At 48.8% G+C, this 12545-nt stretch overlaps 1 non-coding gene across 1 annotated transcript; it reads right to left on the bottom strand.

Moving 5' to 3' along the window:
• Nucleotides 1-5794: 5794 nt before the first annotated feature.
• LOC118716837 lies at nucleotides 5795-5858 on the bottom strand. Its single transcript, XR_004987288.1, has one exon. It is a non-coding gene; the product is annotated as a U7 small nuclear RNA (small nuclear RNA).
• Between the last annotated feature and the right edge of the window lie 6687 nt (nucleotides 5859-12545).

Here is a 12545-nt window from a genome sequence, read left to right as displayed (position 1 = left end):
GTCAGACCATCCTATGTGGTTACTGTAGGTCTCTGAGTTTGTACGGCTACCATACAGGGCTCTCCCAAGCCTGTCAGGTTAGCAGGTGACCTTTTCAGTCACAGGACAAGGTGAGATCGCAAGAGGGACTTGAGAGTGTGGCCCTGAGAGCTGGCCCGAGGCCTGGAGGTAAGTTAGACCCAGGTCTGGATCCTACATATGGGCTCCGATCCCTGCATAGGGTGGCCTCCTTGCTGCACAGCCACCAGCAAGGAGAGTCAGAGGGTTCCCCTGAGGAAGCTAGCTCTGGGGTCTGGCTCTGGCAAAGGATAGCCTTGCCCTGCAGAATTTGGGGATGCTGGACACCTCTGAAATCACTCCCAGCTCAGTGCTGAGGGGAGGAAAACAGAGCAGCTCAGCCACCAGGATTCCTTACCAGTGGCATACTAAATGGGGGTGGGGGTGGGGTGGGTCAGTCTATCCTGGGAACGAGCCATGGGGGGTGCGTTATTGGCAGAGAGCTTACAAACAAAACTGACTAAAAGTCAGGCTGCTGCTTGCTATGACCATCAGCAGCAATTCTAAAGAACAAAATACTTCTCCCAGGTGAGGTGGGCCACTGCCCACGCCCCCTCCTCCCCCCACACACACCACTGCTCCTAACTCCATTTCACCCCACATTCTGCTCATCAAATCCACATTATCCCTTAGTCCATAAGACATTGGAGAATGTATGGGTCCTTTTAGGACATCCTTTTCTGAATGTCTATCTCTGAGCTTCTTTAAAAGAATGAATCAGCCTGGCCAGCATGGCTCAATGGTTGAGCGCCAACTTGTGAACATGGAGGTCATGATTCAATTCCCGATTAGGACACATGCCCAGGTTTCGGGCTCAATCCCCAGTGTGGGGTGTGCAGGAGGCAGTCGATCAAATTCTCTCACATTATTGATGTTTCTCTCTTTCTCTTTCCCTCTTCCTCTCTGAAATCATTAAAAATAGATATATTTTTAAAAATATGTTTTATTGATTTTTTTTTTTTTTTTTTTTACAGAGAGGAAGGGAGAGGGATAGAGAGTTAGAAACATCAATGAGAGAGAAACATTGATCAGCTGCCTCCTGCACAACCCCTACTAGGAATTGATCCTGCAACCAAAATACATGCCCTTGACAGGAATCAAACCCAGGACCCTTCCATCTACAAGCAGATGCTCTATCCATCGGGCCAAACCAGTGAGGGCAATAAAATATATATATATATTAAAAAAAAAAAAAAAGAAGAAGAAGAAAAGTATTAGTCAGTTCCTACAAGAGTACTTGATTCATTCACTACTTGTTCATTCATTCATTCAATGGCCATGGAAGCCCTTCCATGTGGTAGGTACCAGATGCCAATGCAAAACAAGTCACAGTCCCAGCCAGGGAGGGCAGGTGGGGAAGCTGGTGAGTAAATAAGAAGTCACAATGCTGCCTGACTGGAATGGCTTAGCAGTTGAGCATTGACCTATGAACCAGGAGGTCACAGTTCAACCCCTGGTCAGGGCACATGCCCGGGTTGTGGGCTCGATCCCGTGTGGGGTATGCAGAAGGCAGCTGATCAATGATTCTCTCTCATCATTGATGTTTCTATCTCTCTCTCCCTCTTCCTCACTGAAATCAATTTAAAAATATTTTATTTGAAGTTATAAGTCATATAACTAAAAGGGGGAAGTGTGGGCAAAATAAAGGCTACATACTAAACCTTACAAACTCAGGAGAAGCCTGCATGGCAGGCCTTACAGACTCAAAGACCAAAAGTAACCGTATAGGATGGTGTGAAGTTAAACTTTCTTTTTTTTTTTTTTAAATATATTTTATTGATTTTGTAGAGAGGAAGGGAGAGAGATAGAGAGTTGGAAACATCGATGAGAGAGAGTCATCGATCAGCTGCCTCTTGCACACCCCCTACTGGGGATATGCCCGCAACCCAGGTACATGCCCTTGACCGGAATCGAACCCGGGACCTTTCAGTCCCCAAGCCGACGCTCTATCCATTGAGCCAAACCGGTTTCAGCTGAAATTAAACTTTCTAAAGGAAAGTTAGAGTGGGCAGTTCTGTCCTAGGCCTGTATCTTCTCTGACAAAGGTCAATCTTTACCTTAATGGAGCCTGTCCACTGTCCTTTTGCATCTATGATAACATACGAAATGTCATCATAACTTCCTTTTTCCAGATCCCACAGGACATAATCACTGCCCCAGAGCACAGACCACAAAACCCCTCATTGTTACTGTTATTGTGTTGTTTACTGCTAACTATCTGATAGCCACCAATATAAATGAAGTACATATCTATCCGGTTTAATTTTTATCCAGTTTCAGAGAACCTCAGATTCACACACACTTTACTTTCTCTTGCTTTGCTTTCTCCTGCCTCCCTAATCTAGCACCAGTGAATTCTATGTAAGCTCCTGTGGCCTCCCCTCTGATTCTGGAACATAAAATAAGTGGTTCCCTCACCGGTGTGGCTCAGCTGGTTGGGCCCTACTCTTCAGGTTGCTGGTTCGATTCTGGCAGCCATCAATTTTGGCGCTCACATCAATATTTCTCTCTCCCTTTTCCTTCCACATTCTCTAAAAATCAATAAAAAGCTCTGGCAGGATGTGTGGGAAGCAGCCAATTAATGTTTCTCTCTTTCTCTCTCTCTCTTACACACACACACACACACACACACACACAATAAAAGCACTAAAATTCAATTTTAAAATATATTTTTTAAAAATAGTAAAACTGCCATTTCCTGAAGCATTTTCTCAATCCACTGAGATTTCCCCTCTCAACAATTATCATCAGTTTGGCTCAAATGAACCAGGAGGTCATGGCTTGATTGCCAGTCAGAACACATGCCTGGTTACAGGTTTAATCCCTAGTTCGGGGCATGCAGAAGGCAGACGATCAATGAATATCTGTCATCATTGATGTTTCTGTCTCTCTCTCTCCCTCTCCCTTTCTCTCTGAAATCAATAAAAATATAGAAGAAAAATAGAAATTAGATATCAGAAGTAATAAGCACAGGGGCCTATGGGAGTTGAGAGGAAGGGCACTGAACCAAACTGGGGGGTAGAGTGGCAATCAGGAAGCCTTCCTGGAGGAAGGGAAATTCTGAGAGGTGAGAAGTACTCAGCCAGGCAAATGAATGAGGACAGAATGGGTGTTTTCCCCTGAAGAAGAGAAATTGCATGCAAAGGCCCAGCAGGAGCATGGGAAATGCCGCCACTGAAATCTGTGTGTCTGGAGTGGGGGAGGAACATGGGCATGACAGAGAGGGCAGCCTGGGACAGATCATGATCTGTCTTGCACTTGTTCCTCAGAGGGATGGGAGTCATTGAAGGGCTGTAAAGAGAGGAGTGGCAGGGCGGCTCAGTGTGCTAGAAAGCTCAGTGCGGTTGTAGCTCAGAAAGTGAATTTGTGATGGGAGGAGCAAGAGTGGAGCAGAGAATCTGGTCAGGAGGCAGCTGCCGTGATGAAGGCAGGAGATGGTGGTGGCTGGGACCGAGGAAGTGGCATTGGGGACGGACAGGGGGGCCAGCCTGGAGCGGAGTACTGAGAAATGATGACTGTGAGGGCGCTGGAGCAGGAAGAAGTGCCTCCTGGGTGTCTGGCCAGGGTGTCTGACTTTCCCCTCTCTGAAACACAAAACAAGGGGAAAGCAGACTTAGTGCGTAATCAGGTCTCATTTTCATGTTTTCGATAAGAATTTCTTAAATCCTTATCACTTCTTATCACGTATGGGAGTGGGGGATTGGTTTTGTAGATTAAGGCAGCCCTCAGAATACTCCTCTTGTGCAGAGAGGGGTTACCCTGAAGGATTAAAGTAAAAATTAGTGAGAGATGCGGCAGAAAGGGTACATTTAATTAGCACCACCACATTTAACTGGTCACTCATTCAGGCCTGGGGCTGGGAGATAGACACGAGGCTTTGCCTCATAGAGTTTATAGTCCAGTAAACCAAAAAGTAAAACAGGATTATAAAACACTGACTCTTCCACATAAAACATTACCTTTGCCTCTGTGTTTTTTTTTTCAGTTTATTTTATAACAAATGCATAGCTTTTGTTATTTAAAAAAAAAATAATAATAATGCCCATCAAAGAATGTGTGAAAACTATAAGAAATAAGAACAGATTGCTCACAATTCAGAAACAACACACCTATTAATCCTTTCGATCCTTTTCATCCTTGAAGCATTATTCTCTGTTGACCCAATTGACAATAATTCTGCATAAGCCTGTTTGCATAATGCCCTTTTCACCTAATGTCATTACAGAATAATCATCACCTCTTCAGAACCATGATTTTCATAACTTCAGAGACAAACCATACTGTATTTAATCCACCCTCTGTCATTGGTTATTTAGCTTGTTTCCTTATCACTTCTTATCACCATATGGGAGTGGGGGATTGGTTTTGTAGATTAATAGGCGTTGTGTTGTTTGTGAGCAATCTGTTCTTATTTCTTATAGTTTTCACATATTGTTTCCAAGTGTTTGTGCCAAATCAGCAAAAAACGCCCTTGAAAATGGACGGCAAAAATCCAGAGAGAATGAGCAGTTAATATGTGTACAGCACTTAGCACAGTGCCTGGCACTGTTAAGTGTTCAGTAAATAGTATTTATCCACTCAACAGAAATTCATGACCCTGTGTCAGGAGCCAGATAGCGTGCTAGGCTCTGTGGGCCTGGCAGTGACCAAGACAGACCCAGTTACCCTCCCAGCGAGTCCAGTACGGTGGGCAAGACGGCCTTAAACACATGATGACATGATTTATAGGTAGATGATCAAAAGTGTTACGTGTCAAGGTTCTGGGGGCTATGAGAGTGTATTGTGGGGAGAAGGTACTAGTCTGGGGGGACATCAGAGAATTCTAAAAAGCTAAATAATAGTTGATTTAATCAATGAAGCATGCCTGTCCGGAGCAGAGGGCAAAGTCAGGGAGCACGGCCATTCCAGGAAGGGAAGTCCACAGGATGCCAGAGGATGGAAAGGAAGAGGCAAAAGCTCAGAGGTGGGCACACGTTTCTGGAAGTCTATGCCAGAGGAGAAACGCCCATTTCAGGAAGATATGCAGGATATGGAGGCACTGAGGATAAGGAGGATGCTGATGACTGACAGGGAGGAGGCAGAGCTGGGCAGTGCTGGTGAACTAACAGAGGGGATGGAGAAAGAGGGTGGCAGTCCGGAGGACCTAGAGGTGATGGAAGCTGGGACAGGTGGTGACAGAAAGGTGACAGGGACAGGAATGGTGGTGACAGGGCTGGGGGTAGAGGCAGTTGATAAAGAACAGGGTTGGGCTGAAACTGGTTTGGCTCAGTGGATAGAGCGTCGCCCTGCAGACTGAGAGGTCCCGGGTTTGATCCCGGTCATGGGCATGTACCTTGGGGGTGTGCAAGAGGCAGCTGATCGATGTTTCTCTCTCATCGGTTTCTAACTCTCTATCCCTCTCTCTTCTCTGTGAAAAGTCAATAAAATATATATTTTTAAAAAAGGACAGGGTTGGTGCACTCCCTCTGGGGAGCAGCCCCCGCCATTCCCTTCTTCCTCTTCTCCCCCCACTTTTCCCCACAGGCATGCATCTCCTGAACCCTAAGGGACCCCACGAGACTGGCGACCTGGGGAGCAATAGGCAGCGGCAGCTTATCGCAAGCTAGTTGCCCCTGTTCCCACCACCCCCTTTTCTCTAACTTCCCAGAGAGCGAGGGCTGTACTGCATAAGCCCTTTCTTGTTTTACTGTCCCCGGGTTTGGTTTGTTCTGTTTTGTTTGTTTTGTTATGTTTTAGGGAGAGCCTTCCAGTAAAAACCGAAAGACCTACCAGACAAATTTAAAAAGGAGCTGTAAGCAGTACTTACTGTCCCCAACTTTAATAAGCTTCCCGCATAGTAAAAAAAAAAAAAAAAAAAAAAAAAAAAGGCAGGGTTGGTGCAGATCGCAGGGGCTGACAGCAATGCCGGAGAAGGCGCTGGGAACTGGGTCAGGTGACAGCTTAAGACAGGGGCAGTGGCTCTGATGCAGGGATGATGGTGCAGGTGATGAGTGACAGGGTCAGCAATGAGCGGTGACCACGGAGGTGACTTCAGAGTGGCAGGAAGTGTGGGTGGTGATGATGTGCTGATGGCAAACTAGAAACGCCCACCCTGCGCCCTCCCCTGTGTTTTGACACAGGAACTGTTTCCTAGGCCTCGGTTCCGTGACTCAGGTCCCGGCACCAGCCAGGCCCAGATAAGATCTCCAGGCGCAGCCACAGCCGGGAGGGCTGGCGGGGTGCCTCTCCTGGCTGCGCCCTGGCCCAGCAAGGGGCCCAGGCAGGAGCCTTCGTGTCATCTCTGCCGCCGCCTCCTGGGTCCACATCAACCCCCATTGAGGTCCACCGAGAACCCTAACCTCTCCTTTTGCCACCGCTGTCCTAGTCAGGACTTTATTCCATCAGCTCTTCCCACAGCTGGCCCCATGAGAAGTTCCTGGGCCTTGTAAGGCTTTGTCACAGCCATTTCCTGGGAGGAGAGAAGAAGGAAGGTGGGCTTCAAGGCTGGGGCGAGGGGGCAGCGCAGAGTCTGAATAATCCCATCCAGTCATCCTACAAACATGTGCAGGGCTCCTTGCAACACATGAGGCCTGACTTGCACAAGCAGACCTATGTTTCCCTGATTCCATGAAGCTCAGACTGGGCGACAGGCATTAAGTGGCATCACCATGGAGAGAGTGCTATTCCCTTGCAATAGATAGCTTCTTTTTTAAGTTAATTAATTTAAAAATTTTACTGATTGATTTTTTCTTTTTGTAGAAAGAGAGGAAGGAAGAGAGAGACAGAAACATTGATTTGTTGTTTCCCTTAATTATGAATTCATTGGTTGATTTTTTTTTTGTAAATTTTTAAATTTATTTTCATTGATTTTAGAGAGGAAGGAAGAGGAAGAGAGAGACAGAGAAATATCAATGACAAGAGAGAATCATTGATGCCGAAACCGGTTTGGCTCAGTGGTAGAGTGTCGGCCTGCAGACTGAAAGGTCCCGGGTTCAATTCTGGTCAAGGGCATGTACCTTGGTTGGGGGCACATCCCCGGTGGGGGGTGTGCAAGAGGCAGCTGGTCGATGTTTCTCTCTCATCAACGTTTCTAGGTCTCTATCTCTCTCCCTTCCTCTCTGTAAAAAATCAATAAAATATATATTTAAAAAAAAAGAAAGAAAAAACGTAAAGAAAAGAGAGAGAGAATCATCGATTGGCTGCCTCCTGCATGCCCCACACTGGGGATCAAGCCCACAACCCAGGCATGTGCCCCTGACAGGAATCAAACCTGGGACCCTTTAGTCCGCAGGCTGATGCTCTTATTCACTGAGCCAAACCGGCCAGGCTCATTGGTTGGTTCTTGTATGTGCACTGACCAGGGATCAAAACCCCAACCTTAGCATGTCGGAGGAAGACAACACTCTAACCACCTGAGCTACCCAGCCGGGGCCTGTAACTCCTTTAGTGGAAGGTTTATCTTCACTTTAAACAAGCCCTGTCCATTGTTTCCGTGCTTCTGTGTTAACACATCTTTGAAAAATCCCCTTTCGACCCCTCCTTCTACTAGTAAAGGGTCAACACCCTGCAGAGAGCACATGTTACTGTGCTCTCCATTTGACTCAAATAAATTTTTATAAAAATTCTCTACTTCCCTAGCTAGTTTGGCTGCAGACTGAAGGGTCTCAGATTCGATTCTGGCCAGGGGTGCATGGAGGGGGCTTGCAGGAGGCAGCCAATCAATGATTCTCTCTTATCATTGAAGTCTCTCTCTTTCTCTCCTTTCCTCTCTCAAATCAATAAAAAAAATATATACTTTTTAAAAATTCTCTACTGGTTTGGGCATTTATATGGCAATGCTAAATAAGAAAAAGGTGCCAGGGAGAAATTGCTACTGTGGAAGAGCCAAAATGAGTTACAAGAACAGGGATGTCTAGAGGGGATAAATACCAATGGGGAAAAACAAAACAAAACAAACAAACAAACAAACAAACAAAAAGAACAGGGCCCTAGTTGGTTTGGCTCAGTGGATAGAGTGTCGGCCTGTGGACTGAAGGGTCCCAGGTTCAATTCCCGTCATGGGCACAAGCCTGGGTTTCAGGCTTGATTCCCAGTAGGGGGCGTGCAGGAGGCTGCTGATCAATTATTCTCTCTCATCATTAATGTTTCTCTCTCTCTCTCTCTCTCTCTCTCTCTCTCTCTCTCTCTCTCTCCCTCCCTCCCTCCCTCCCTCTCACTCTCTCCCTTCCTCTCTGAAATCATTTTTTTTAAAAAGAATAGGGATGCCTATTATTCAACTTGAGTGTGTTGGTCTGTGCAAATAAGCTTTCTACATCTCCCCAAGCCTTCAGCAGTTTGTTGCTAACATGAAGACCTTCTATGACATAAAAACACTTCTCTGACCTGTTCACTGTGCATCTAGTCTTCGTCCAAGGTGGGGTCTGCCTTGGTGGTGGATGGGCTCACAGGGGCCACCAAGCAAGAGCCCTGGGCAGCTTCTGTTTCCTAGATCATCCCTGATCAGGATCCTGCCTAAGCTGGCCCCACCCACCCTTCCAGTCTCAGCTGGAACTCCAAGCTCCAGTTTTCCCAGCTTTCCTGCCCATAAAGCCAGCCTGTACCTCTATATTCAGACCTGAAGGATGAGAATTAGCCAGGTGGGGTGTTCCAGGCAGAGGTAACAGTTTGTACAAAAACCTGTAGCCTGGAGCTCCCCACCTGACTAATTCTTTCTCATCCTTCAGGTCTGAATATAGAGGTACAGGCTGGCTTTATGGGCAGGAAAGCTGGGCCTTAAAAGGGCCCTGCACTTGATTTAATATGGTTGCTTCCCTGTTTCCCCAAAAATAAGAGTGTTTTATATTAATTTTTTCTCCCAAAGTCGCGCTAGGTCTTATTTTCAGGGGATGCCTTATCTTTCCATGCACTAGGTTTTATTTTCGGAGGATGTCTTATTTTCGGGGAAACACGGTATCTTGAAACTCTTCAATAATTTTTGAATCAGGAGACCTGCCTTTTCATTTTTCACTAGACCCTACAAATTATGTAGCCAGTCCTACATAGGTGCCCCCCAGACACACACACACACACACACACACACACACACACACACGGTAAAATATCACAAGTCCCAGTTTCCTTTGGTTGATTGTGTTGTCGTTTCCTTCACTAATTAGGCTTTACGTTCCAAGAAAACAGAAACCATTTGGTAGGCTCTGGTTTTCCCTTTCCTAACAGTGTTCAGTTTCCATCTTAGAACCCATTTTGTTCAGCTGGTGCTCATACCTTGCACGGAACACGTGACTAGGCTAATCCAATCAGGTCAGATTGGTCTAGTGACCCAGCATGTGACCGAGCTGGTCCAATCAGAGTGCACCTTTGGGTGTCTGCTGGGCAGAGATCCTCCCTCTTCCCTGCCAGAATCATGTAGCCTGGAGCTACTGCCTCGTGCTTAGAAACACAACAGGATCTGGGCTTAGGATGAGGTTGACACCTTGGAGGAAAGAGAGGAGAAACAAAAACGACGTTGATGCTGGATCAAGCCTCTCCTGAAGTTTTTATCTGGTTTGTCAATTCTGTGAGCCAACCATTACCATGGTTGCCCAAGCTACTCTGAGTCCAATTTTTGCATCTAGATGCTTCTTACGTGGTACTGTATATATTTTGCTCATAGTATTTCTGGTACCTGCTGCAACCTGGTGTAAAATAGATCCTCAATAAATATTTGATGGAATAATAAACAAATAAATGAATTACGCTCAAGCCCTCTGGCAGAAAGACCAGAGGTACTGCTTTGCACCTGAGACCTTTCCCAGGAGCCTTTGTGCAGAGTTCCGCTGGTCTCACTGCTCCTGCACCCCTCAAGGGATCCCTGCAGGTCCCTCACTTTTCTGGTGAGGGCCCACATCCTGGAACAGCCCAGAGCTGGGTCCTTTTCTGCTCATCCCCAGCAGCCAGGGCTGCGGTGAGTTCTCTACGACTAGTTATCCCTGGGCTTGGGAGCTGCACCCGGAGACTGGAGACCCCAACCTGGACTGGCCACTGCCTTGCCCAGTAGCTTCAAACAGGTCACCTGTACTGGAGATCCAGCCTCCTGCTCTGTAGAAGGTCATAGAGGACATGGATGGCCCTGACTCTCTGGCTGCCTAGAACGCTAAACTTTTGTGAGACAGGCAGAGCAACCAGGTGGAAATGGGGGTTTCATTCAATTCAGCTGTTCTCTCATTCAGCAAGTATTTGTCAACAGCTGTCACGTGCCCTGCCCAGACCCTGGGACTTTTCAGCCGCATTCTTTACGCTTCCTGCTTCCTGGCCACTTACTCTGAAATCTGGGTTGTGACCTCAAAACCTAAAGGCTTCCCAACCCCACATCCTGGCCTCTCTGGCCCCGTTTCTTTACCCTCTAGCTCTGCACCTACCCTCTCACGCACATTTCCAGCCTGTCAGACTTATTGCGTGGAAGTGTGGCTTCTGGCAACACAGGAGAAGGCGTGTGTTCAAGTGTGAGTGCTGAATACATGTGTATGCATTCGGCATGAGAGCACTGAGCGTGTCTGTGTGCCCGTGTCAGTGTAAGGACAGGTGTGTGTGCTAGAATGGGAATGTTGGCAGTGCACTGGGTGCACATGAGTGTATCTATGTGTGCTTGAGCATCTGAGTGTGTGGATGAGTGTGAGACAATGTCAGAGCATGACCATGCCTGTATGAGTGGGTAGCACATGAATGTGCATAGGTGTGTCAGTGAGTGTGTAAGTGTGTGTGTGAGAGAGAGTGTGTACACATACGTCCTTCAGGCACACCCTCATGTGTATGTGGGCACACACGCACCTCCAAGAGCCAAAGGTGATACAAGCTGTAAACCCGCATCTGATAACAGGGAGACTTTGTCCACAGGCCGGGGTCCTCTCCGCCCTGCAGCCCTGACATGGGCCTGGAATCCCCAGTGAAAGGGCCGCCTCCAACAGGAAGAGCTCCCGCAGCCTGAGCCAGCAGCTCCGCCGCCTCCACCTCAGGCCGGGCCACCTTCTCCTCTCCGGCAACCAGTTTCCGGCCGGGCCCTGCCAGTGACCCTGAGCGGAGAGGTGAAGAATGAAGGTGGTGGGCAGGACATTCCAGGTGCCTCCTCAGCTATGGGGGGCGTCTCCATGGAGACGAGCGGCGGGCCATGACCAGATGACTATCAGGGCTCCCAGAGTCCTCTCTCCCCTCGCCCCGCTGCTCCCAGCCGGGCCTCCTTGGCTCTGAGCGCCGTGAGGAAGCCTGGCAAAGCCTCGCTCTTCACAGGGGCTTCTGGGAAGCGGGTCAAGGTGACTGGACCTGGAGGTATGACCCAGACAGACAAAGGAGGGGACCCTGGGCCAGGTTAGTCAGTTTTCAGCCTGCTCATAGCCTCCTCCCCCATGGCAACCTCGACTGTCCCATGAGTCCCCCTTCGTGCTCTCCCCACCCAGGCCTCCTGGTTTGGGGCCAGGCGCAGGAATGAGACGGGAACACAGACCCTCTTCCTATTCCCAGGGCTGCTGGGACTCCCCGTGTGTTGGGGAGAGCAGGAAAAAGCTTCCGGCGTTAGCGTCGTTATCTTGGTCTCAGCCCCGTTCTTGAGCTGAAGGGGAAGGGCGGTGAGGCCCGCAGAGGGGGCTGTGCAACGAGATTCGCAAACACAGATTGGGACCGTGCTCCTGCCCTCCACCTCCCTGGGAATGGCTCTCTCCCGACGCCACACATACTCCCCCCCAACCCCTAATTGGTGACAGGACTGCTTTCAGCCCACACGGGGAGCTCAAAAGGAAGCATCCGAATCGTGATATTTCATATTGTTATTATATAGTCTATAGCACTTCCTGCCACACCTGGCATTGTTCCACACGCACGTTATCTCATTTCATCCTCGCCTAATGAGGTAAGTGCTCGTATTATCCCCATTTCACAGATAAGAAGCCAAAGAGCGGAGAGGTAGGCTGTCTGGTCCGGCAGGAACAGTGTCTCCTGGGAGGGCTGCACCGAGAAGAGCTGGGGGGACTGTGCTCAGAGGTGGGTGCAGGGCCACAGGGTCCCACAGGGATAGCCTGGGACTATCAGCAAGCAGCCACTGCCCTGCAGTGGCGGGGGGGGGGGGGGGGGGGGGAGTGAGGCAAGAGCAACGTGACTGAGACACAGTGGAAGCCCCAAAAGGGTACCCATACCCTGACCTTTCTCTGCCCGCCCCCAACCATCCCACCTTCCCTGCCCTCTGATTTCCTAGCCTTGCTTCCCGCACGTCAAACCCAACTAGACATTAGCCTCCTGGGGCACGGAGCAGGCTGGCGTTGGGGCCTGGGGGACAGGGCACTCCACATGCCTGAGGTCCATGGCCAGGAAGGACTGGTTTGGAACAAAGGTGACCTGGGCCCAAAGACCTGCTCCCTAAGATGTTGTGAAGTGCCTCCTCCCCCCGGGAAAGGGGGATGAGAGGAGCCAGGTGGGGACAGAAGACTGGATTCTAGTCCAAGGTCTGCTGCCCTGCTCCATGGCCCTGAATGAGACTCTGGGCC

This window comes from Pipistrellus kuhlii, unplaced genomic scaffold (genome assembly GCF_014108245.1).
Source record: "Pipistrellus kuhlii isolate mPipKuh1 unplaced genomic scaffold, mPipKuh1.p scaffold_m20_p_12, whole genome shotgun sequence".
NCBI lineage: Eukaryota > Metazoa > Chordata > Mammalia > Chiroptera > Vespertilionidae > Pipistrellus > Pipistrellus kuhlii.
This window is presented reverse-complemented; position numbering and strand designations above follow the sequence as displayed.